The following is a 9,928-nucleotide window of genomic DNA, read 5'->3' as shown; positions in this document are numbered from 1 at the left end:
AAATAACCGAAAGAAGATTATGTGGAAATAATCAGAGATAAAACATGTTTTTCTTACTCGACAAAGACGATGCATGTGGAGTGCACACAATCACTGAACAACCTTGGTCGAGCAACCTTAATGAAAAGTAAAAGCACCACAGTTCATTCATATGAAAACATGTTCAAAAGATAAAAGCATTTGAACACATCTGGCCATAAATTCCTTGGAAGAGTAAGTAAATATGATTGAAACATGAAGGTAGCATATGTGCATCGGTGATTAAATAATGAGGCATGCAATCAAGGGAAAATAATAAAATGTTGGGGTTTTGCTCGAAATAACACCTTGATTAAAACTTTCTTCCATCATCATCATGCTAAATTTTGCAGTTAATGGGGTATATCATAGATCAACATCATATCTGTTTTTACGTGTTTCAAGGTGGGGTTCCATTTCATGTTTCTTTGTGCTTCTAGTGTAGAGGAGTTTATATTTCACATATATCAAAAAATAATCTTTGTATTCCATAAAATAAGTTTCAAATAGATTTTAGTGTATTAGCAGTGTTCTACAAAGAGTGCGTTAATAGTGCTAACTTTCCAATGTCAATTGATCAAGAAATGGAAGTTAAAAAATTAGTTTGTACTTGTAGTTGCATGCAACTGTGCGGACGGATAACCATTGGGAGATAAATATCAGGAATCATTAACTAAAACTGGTGATAGTTAATCCGTATGGTGTGAAATATCTTGACAAGATCATAAAACAACCAAATTGGACCGTTATCGGGTAGCCACGACCCACCCCTGAAAACAAACTCAGAAAAATATGTAAAAGATATAGCTAATATAGCGACCATTTCCACGTCCATAATACAACCATAATGCATATCCACGTCCATGTCTTCCTGATATGCTTCTACGACACACTTCTCTAGGACTGGACTTAAGAGGGCTACTACACCAACAAACATAAGCATCCGATAATTGCCTATTCTTCTGATTTATTTGTAGGTTTTTATACTATACCAAGGTTGGGGGCTACGAAGAAGTGAATCTTGAGGAGGCGTCATCGATCTGTATTGAGGACTCTAGATCTCTGATCGATCATCTTAGTGCAAGGAGCCACACCATCTGTAAACCATTGTAGGATACTACAAAATGGATAAAATTTCATTCAACATAAGTGCATAACAATAGTAAGTCATTCAAGGGAAATCTTAACAAGTAAACAAATTAATGTTACCATTATTCAGAAAGGAAAGATGCCTACTCATTTTGAAAAGAGTATGCCTACCCATTTTTAAAAGAGCATGCCTACTCATTGTCGTAGCCTTGGTGTCATCAGAAAGAGCCTATCTAAGTAATAAAACGCTCACTGGAAAACCTCAATTGCAAGAGCAATCAGGTAGCAAGGCTCAAACAAAAGATGTAAAGCAACAAGTGATATATCTGATTGTCTTCCTCTCCATGTTGTGTCTTCTCTTCTTCTCACTTCCCTCTAGGCAGCAACCATCATGATACCTATTTGCAGTGGCGGAGTTACCTAAAAAATGTTGGCGGGCTGGATAGTGCAAATAGCACCACCAAACTAAAAATCAATGCAATGTTGTGGGATAAACTTCATGTAAAACTCCTTTTCGCTCTAGCCCAGGGCGGGCCATGGCCCTTTGAGCCTTGCCATAGCTCCACTGGTGCCTATTTGCTTGTCTTCCCTACCATGTTTTAGGAGTGTATGAAGGCTGGTGCAAATAATCCCAATTTACACAATGGGGAATGCCGGTAAAAGATAGTTCGATTGGACTCACATAAGTTGGCACATAGTTTACTATGACTAATCACTCTGTTAACTGATGAGAGTGTAAACACATGCTATTGGCTAGTAGCTAATACTGTAGAAATAGAAATATAATTTGGCATTGTAAAGGTGATCCCGCCACTACCTCATGTAGCAAATAAATCATAGGTATATAACGGATTGGAAAATAGAAATCTCACCGAGCAAGACCGGATATGTAGGACCCAGATCTGGTTTTGATGTCAATTATGTTGTGGCCGCTCCCAACCTTGAAGCAATGGTCTATCGTGGAATTCTTCCAGCTGCATATGAACTAAGATTTAGAAATTTGGCATGTAATTACTTCTGCAAGTTGTTGAACACTCAAATTTGATAACATAGTAATTCCGCCAAAACAGAATAACTAATGACAAATAGGCATGAATCGACAACAGCCCCGCAATATACCTCGTCTTCTTTCAAGTGACCCTAGTTGTTCTTTAATTAGTAGAAACACATAACGGCGGCTCAGACATATTCCCTCTGTCCAAACATATGAACATAATTACAGGGTAAGCAAGACTTATACGATCATGGCATAATCCACCATTTTATATGGGGTGTGGTAGTTCAAACGGCATGCCCCGATAATTTTCAAGTGTCAGATTTTATTTAGGGCCTGAAACAACCAGTGTTACGGCTCTAGGGTGCACATGATACAAGCATTAAAAAACATGGCATTGCACCCTCTAGCATATAATGCAATCGACGTATCAAGCAAATATATCTAGCAAAGGTCAGTGTAATCCAAACCTAGCTTATGCAAACTGCAACCAAGATAAACCTTGATGAGCTTACCCAATGGTGGTCGATATATGACTGTAAAATCAAGAACCACTGAATCTGATTCAAACACAAAAGAACAAAGGAGAGCTTATGATATCTTGCTAGCCACTGCAGCACCACCCCTCCACTGCGACCTCCTCGTCGATTCTGCAACCGGCAGCCATACTAATGTGAGGAGATGTGGGGGCGCGGGCCGGCGAACAGAGGTTGGGAACCCATGCGGGGAGGCCGCGACGGCATCAGCAACACAAAAGCGTTGTAGATGTATGCGGCTCGGTTTAGTCGCAGGGTCGTATGTGGAGGAACTAAGGATGTTGCAGCCTGACATACAATTAGTGAGGCAAACCATTTTAAATGAAACAAACTTAGGGAGGCTGTCATTCTAAAAGAATAGTACAATTAGTTAGTGCAGCTATGAGATTCTCACACTGGATCCACAATGTCTGTTCCATGCCAACAAGCATCTGCCAACGTTACATATAAGTTTCTCTTATTTATTTTGTGTGTGGAATTTACTTGATAGTATAACTTTGCAGTCGGTATTTTCTATATAAAATATACTCTGGCATTTGAAAAGGTAGTCAAAATATTAAGATTGTGAAATGAGCCTTCCAAGGCTCAAAACGGAACCGGTAAAATCTGGCATAAGCTAGTGTTCAAATCACTGACTATCAGTGTGCACCGTTCATTGGTACCAGACACTCGGCGCTCCAGGCAGTAAAGAAACACCAAACTCATATTCTTCCTGTAAGAGAACTCACAGGGATATGTAAACAAGATGCAAACATAGCAAACATGTATGTCCAGATAATCAATTTCTGCAAATTAATCATTGGAAAACAACACTGGAGCAACACCATTCAAAGACAGTCAGACACCAACCTGCGAGTACGGATGTACTATGCTACCTCCAGATTGTTGGAAGGGATAGACTCCCAGGATCTGGAAAACCTTGCCGCTCCAACCAATCAAAGCATACAATGGTTAGCTTCAGAGCATAAATGATGTATGTAATAGTTGAGATATAGCAAAATAAAGAGAATCAAACTGGGAGGGCCCTAGGATGTTGTTCTGTAGGCAATAATGGATTCGTGAAATCTCTGGACAAGAAAAGAGATTCACCAAGCGTGACTATCATGTTAACTGAAACTACACAGTAACTGTCAAGCTTTATAAAAGATGCAAACCTTAGTATTCGTTCAAGACTTGGCCTCACCTCCATTTAGATTCAAGCCTTAGAATTCAAGGCAAAGACGTCTCAGCAAGTTCACGACTTGGCCTCACCTCCATTTGTAATGGATTTCGTAAGCTCTGACAGTAAAAGACCAACAAATGCAAGAATTGGAATATGGAAGAAGCTTAAGTGGGCATGATGCCATCGGGTTGTATGCCAAGATCGTGGTTGTAGAGCTCCCTCTATCTCCCTTGCCAAGCTCTCCCTCCGACCAGCAGTGGAACAACTGTTCCTGCTGCTTTTGAACACTCCTTCCACGCTGCCGCAGATTAGTTGGCGGCGTAGGCCAGCTTTCGCTTGTATCATCACGTTGAACACAATATGCGTATGTGTTTACTTTCCTTGTATCATCACAACGGATGGTATAAATCTGATTGTGTCCCTGACTCCTTGTCATAATTCTAAATCCTACACAATGTGAAAAAAGAAAAGACAGATTTGTTAATACAACATTAGGCAGATTTGTTAATACAACATAGTGATATTACATGCACTGACAGGATCGGTACGTGGTATCTTGTTTGCTCTCGGAGAGTGTGATGCCCTTCCTCCTAATCTTATTTGAGCGATATATCAAAAGAGGCATCAACATTATGATATGAACTATGATAGTCCGACGCAGCAGCTCTTCCAACACAAAGGATCCAGATCTATCGATACGTGACGCTTCTTCAATAATTTCTAGAAGACCCAGGGCAGCTCAGACTTGCTTCGCTCGTGCACAAGTAAACATCAAGTGTAAAATGTCCTCCGGACCCATATGAACATTATACAGAAGTAATTTTATAGTCCTAAGCATGGAATTTTTTTGTTGGAACCAAAAGAGGTGTGTTGATTCAGTTCACCAGCTTATGAGCAAGTATGAGATTATTGGTCAACTGCACTTGCAGCTCACGGAAATTAAAGGGGCTCCTAATTTGCATTACTAATGGTTAGTCAACTACAAAACCTGAGCGCATGTACCCCTGTCTTTCAGTTCAGATTATAGATTGCAAAATAAAATCAGACAAGAAAATTGAAGCTGCCCCAAATTTGCATTGCTGGTTAAGGAAACAATATATCTGGACTGCAAATTGGATAGCTGGTCATAGTATTAATGCTTTGAACTGAACAAATTTGACAGAGGACATGGGTGCAAAGTATACATATGTTGTGATAGTCCTAAAACTATGACTTGGCAAAATGTCAAGTAAATTAAACTACAACAGAAATCTATGAACAAAAAACGGATTGGGCACCCACCTTCTGTTGGGCTGCTGCTGCTCCGCCGACATGGAGGCTCTGCGGCGAGTCCCCCGGCTGGATCTGGCCACATCGAACACCGGAGTGGAAGGCCTGGCCCTCTCTTCGTCAGATCGGGTAGGGGAGGGGAGCTCGTGGCCTTGGACGAAGGGAGGAGATCGGGAGGGGAGGGGAGTTCCTAGCCTTGGACGGAGGTAGGAGGGAGCCTGAGACCCACCTATGCCAGGCACGTGGGGGAGGGGGTGGGGGAGGAGGTGGTGGCGGCCGGCTGGGGAGGGAGGTCGTGGTGGCCAGCTCCTCTCGAACCTCGGCGGCGGCTGCTCCTCTCGGATCTTAGCTGCGGCGTAGGGCTCCTCGGCGGCGGCTGGTGAAAGGTGTAGCCGGATCCTGGACGTCTCTGGCGACGGGTCTTGACCAGGATCGGCGCCGGATCCTGGACCAGCGCCGGATCAGTGGAGGCCGGCGCTTGTGATGTGCGATTTACACGCCGGATCAGTGCCAGGGCGACGGTGAATGGATGGAGCGGGGGCGGCGAAGGGACGAAGGGCGGCGGCGGTGAAGGGACGAAGGGAGGCGGCGGGCGAAGGAGGGACTAGTGTCGGGCGACTGTTTCTCGCTCGAGGGCACGAAACCACGCTCGAGGGCGCAGAGTGGGGCGATTTTTTTCGCTGGTTAATTTTCGCCGGCTTGCTTTAGCTGGTTTTTTCTCGTTCGGCTTAGTTGGATGCGACGAAAGATTGGGCGCGTGGGGGCGAGTGGGGTAATCGGCTGGATCGTTTTTTTTTTGGTTCATTGCGGCTGAGCGGGAGGGGGAAGGAAGTACCAAAGAAGTACTAAAAAAGACCGGGTGAGGTGGGACGAAAATAAAACCCGGAACGCGACCTACCACTGAGACATTAGGAGTAGAGATCTTGGAAGCTCAGGCGGAAGGCTGTTTACTTATGTTCTCTTATATGAATCTCTTATCTCCCGCTATCAGGGATCCTATTTGTGTACCAACCTAAGACATGCTTATCAGGCTTTATATATTAATAATTGAAATTGAAGGCCCGCGCTGCTAACAACGTGTGTGCTACCTCGCTTTTCCGGGCATTGAGCGTGGAACATGAGCATTTTTGTTGGACGGGAGAGCTAATCCATTTTGCTAAGGCTCAGCAACCGCTCACCCAAAAAAAGATAAAAGTCCACATTTCAACCTTAAACTAATCACTCGGTTCAGATACAACCCTCAACTCCGAAACCGAATAAAATACACCCTCAAGTTACCACAAGGTTCAAAAACACAACCCAGGTCTCGGGTTCTGATCAAAGTCAATGATGACTGGGCATGCCAAGTAGGGGTTGAATTGGTATTTCGTTGTAATTTGTAGTTGGGTTGTAAAAAAAAGTGGAACTTTCCCAGAATGATCATCATATTAGTGTTCATTTTAGAGAAACGTTTCAATTTCTTATGGACACTTTTGTTTGGTTCCAATTTTTGGTTGAAAAGGAAAAACTAATGAATCTCTCAATCCTCTCAATCTAAAGCCGATTTTGCATTTTCAGCCAAAAAATTGACCCCAAAAAAGTGTCTAGAAATTTATGATTTTTTTACACAACGGCAATAATCTCGTAAATTTTCATCAAATTTGGAGTAGAGATTTATTGATTTTTTATTTTCAATCAAATTTTGGCCAAAATTGTTTAAAAATCTCAACAACAAAAAAACTACTATGACTATCATTTTGGGAAATTTCAATTGCTTTTGACCAACCGATTAGCGTAGTATGTGCTTGCATGATCGAATATCAGCATGTGTTTATTTCTGTCAATGCCATGCTAGTGATTTATTCTTGGATTAAATTAATCAAAATATTGCCTATTTACTCAACATCATATAGACATTTCCAATTATTCCTTAACAAAAGAAAAAGAAAGGTTAACTAAGGTGTAATCCATAATTCCCATTTTAGTGAGTAAATAGCATAAAACTACTACTTTACAGGCTAGGATTCCAAAAAACTACCGGTTTTTAATTTTTCGCTGATAACTACCGAGTCAGGGGTTAGCTGTTTCAAAAAACCCTAAACACTCGTTGTTAGCGATTTAAATCGTTTTATGACAGGTCGGGCCCACTCCTAAACAATCCGTTTGCTTGACCGTTAACTTACGTGTGGGACCCATGTGTAAGTTGCCTCTTCTTCCTCCTATCTTCTCTTCTCTCTTCCTGTCACTTTCTTCTTCTTCCTCTCCCCCTCCCGGCAACCACCACCCACCGACGGCCACCTCCACCATCCGTCACGCGCCAAGACAAGCACGACGGCGGGAATGAACGCCGCGAGGAGGAGCAGCCGCAGTGCAGGAGCATGAGCCGCGCCATGGCCAGGGGCTCAGGCCGTCGCGAGCCGCGCGCCATGGCCAGGAGCGCAGCAAGAAGCAAGGCCGCCGCGAGCTGCGCCATGGCCAGGGGCTCGGGCCGCCATGAGCCGCACGCCATGGCTAGGAGCGCGCCGAGGAGCAAGGGCTGCCGCGAGCCGTGCCATGGCTAGGGGCTCGGGCCGCCACCAGTCGTGCGCCATGGCCAGGAGCTCCTCCACCTAGCCCGTCGCCCCGACTAGAGAACCCTGCCTTCGCGACGAGGAATGTGGCGGCCCAGCTGCCGTCTTTCGCTTGGCCGGCGCCGTTCGTGATTGCTTTGGCCAGAAAACATGAGGGACCTGATTGCTTTTTCCAGAAAATATCAGGGACCCGATTGCTTTTTTTTAAAGTTACAGGGACCTGATTGCTTTTAAGAAAACTTACATAGATACTAACATGTGGGCCTTACATTTAAGGTAACAGTCAAACAAACGGTCAAACAAACGGTTCTCTTATGTGCGGGTCCCAACTGTCATAATCACTATCAATTTTAAAGCACTCCGTGATTAGGGTTTTTTGAAACAGCCAACCCCTGACTTGGTAGTTATCAGCGAAAAATTAAAAACCGGTAGTTTTTTGAAACCATAGCCTGTAAAATAGTAGTTTTATGCTATTTACTCCATTTTAGTTGATGCAAACATGCATGAATATGATAAAGTAATGATCTATGTATTGATCTAAGTAAGATGGCATATTTAAACACTTAACTGTGAGCTAGGGTTAGTTAGTTATTAGTTAGGCATGTTAATTAATGGTGAAAATTTGATGAAAATGACACTAAGTAGTTAACTAAAAATATGTGTTTATTTTTAGTGTGGGTTATTTTGTCAAGAGGCATAGCAAAAACGGGGCATTTTAACAATTGCAATGTAGATGGGGCATGTTGGCCGAGGCAGAGCAAAATGTGGGGCAAGTGATCAATTGACTCCTCCATGTACATCATTTCCGCCAAGTGTAGCTCCACAGGAAACAGAGTCAAACCATCTCCCGCGTTCAATCAGTCTGCCTCCGGGGCAAAAGGCTCTTTCAGTCTCTTCCACAGCAGGTTCTGAATATTCAACAATTTACCCCCTGAAGACCCTTGAACTGTTTTGTCCAATCTCGCAGATAACACGAGATTAGGCCTAACACCAAAGAAATCCAGGTACATCTATTAAACACCACCGTATTCCTAAGTTCCAGACCCCCATAAAATTGCAGATGTAATCACACTCAAATGGAGGAATCTTTTTTCACAAAGCCATAGCTTCGCAAAAGACTCAAAATTATGGATAGAAATATCAAACATATTTTCTAACCCGATCCAAATATCGGAGGAGAGGTTAGGTGAGAGCAGAGAGAAGAGGGGGAGGTTCAAATCACTTCTCATTCCATTATTCAGAGAGTTAAAGACGCACTCATATATAGCCACTCCTGTACGGGCCACACACGGCACCATTCCACAGACACTCACCCAATCGAAAAACTTAGACAGGGCGGCCGTGTCGTAGTTCCTGTGGATTGTACCACAGGACAAGCTTCTCCATGGAGAGCACGGCGTGGAGCTTGGCAGCCCGGGTAGGCCTTCTGGCTGTACGCTCGCACGCCTTGTTTGCCGGGCGTCAGGGCAGGGGACAGGTGGCCATGCTCGTCTCCTACTCTACCAACGGCCACGCCATGGTCGCGGGCTAGACGTGGCAGCGTGGCTGTTGGTAGAGTGGAAGAGAAGCGAGGCCGCCTTTGCTGGTGAGCACCGCGCGCGCAGGCCCAGCTGCTCCGCCGCTCAGCCCCGAAACCGGCGCTCCGAGGAAAGCACCTGGCCACGCCGCCGCTCCTCGAAGTGTGGCACGCCACGGCATCCGTGGCGGCCATGACTATAACCGGAACCCTTCCTCCTCGCTTTGCAGTTCGAGAATGGAGATGGGGAGATGAGAGTGCGAGTGGAACAGAGCACGTATATATAGGCGGTTCAATCATTGGTCTCATCGGACACAGGGAAAAAAATGATGAGTATAACCATGGCGATTTTTCACTCTCTCTCAGGCGTACGCGAAACTGTAGCGGTCTCGTGAGGAAGGAAAGAGATCGCGGTGCGTCGTGGGCGAGATATGGAAGGACTGGTCCTTCCGAGTCGTAGGCCACGCATGATATCACTGAGGTAACCGTCTACGTACGTCCCAGGTGCAAAGAAGGAAAGAGATCGCGGCGTATCGCGGGGAAGATGAGAAATGGCGGCTCCTTAATTTCCAGCCGTAGGCCATGCACACGCATGTGGAACCGGTGAGGTAAGGTAAGTACCTCTAAAAAACGGATCCACGGCTGGACAATAGTAATGATGTTCCATAGTTGAAAACTTGAAATCATAAAATGAGTATGGCATCTCTATTCCTAATGGAGCAGTTGGTAGTCTTCGCCAGTCAATTTTCGTCCCACCTCTGCTGGTTTTTTTTTTGTCCTTAAAAATCTACGAAA

The 9,928-nt window shown here is 44.3% G+C and overlaps 1 long non-coding RNA gene across 6 annotated transcripts; it reads right to left on the bottom strand.

Annotated features, from left to right (window-relative positions):
• Positions 1-809: 809 nt before the first annotated feature.
• LOC119275126 lies at positions 810-5,726 on the bottom strand. Of its 6 annotated transcripts, none has more exons than XR_005135508.1 (6): positions 5,081-5,726; positions 3,821-4,246; positions 3,487-3,555; positions 2,227-2,301; positions 1,980-2,081; positions 810-1,135 (listed from the first exon to the last, which is right to left on the bottom strand). It is a non-coding gene; the product is annotated as an uncharacterized LOC119275126 (long non-coding RNA). The 6 variants fall into 6 exon arrangements; XR_005135504.1 differs by having other exon boundaries at positions 3,487-3,704; positions 3,792-4,246; positions 5,081-5,725; XR_005135505.1 differs by lacking the exon at positions 5,081-5,726 and adding an exon at positions 4,337-5,073 and having other exon boundaries at positions 3,487-3,704; positions 3,792-4,246.
• Positions 5,727-9,928: the final 4,202 nt, after the last annotated feature.

Source organism: Triticum dicoccoides, chromosome 3B (genome assembly GCF_002162155.2).
Source record: "Triticum dicoccoides isolate Atlit2015 ecotype Zavitan chromosome 3B, WEW_v2.0, whole genome shotgun sequence".
In the NCBI taxonomy this organism is placed as follows: Eukaryota; Viridiplantae; Streptophyta; class Magnoliopsida; order Poales; family Poaceae; genus Triticum; species Triticum dicoccoides.
Note: the sequence above shows the minus strand (reverse complement) of the source record. Positions and strands in the feature narration are given on the sequence as shown.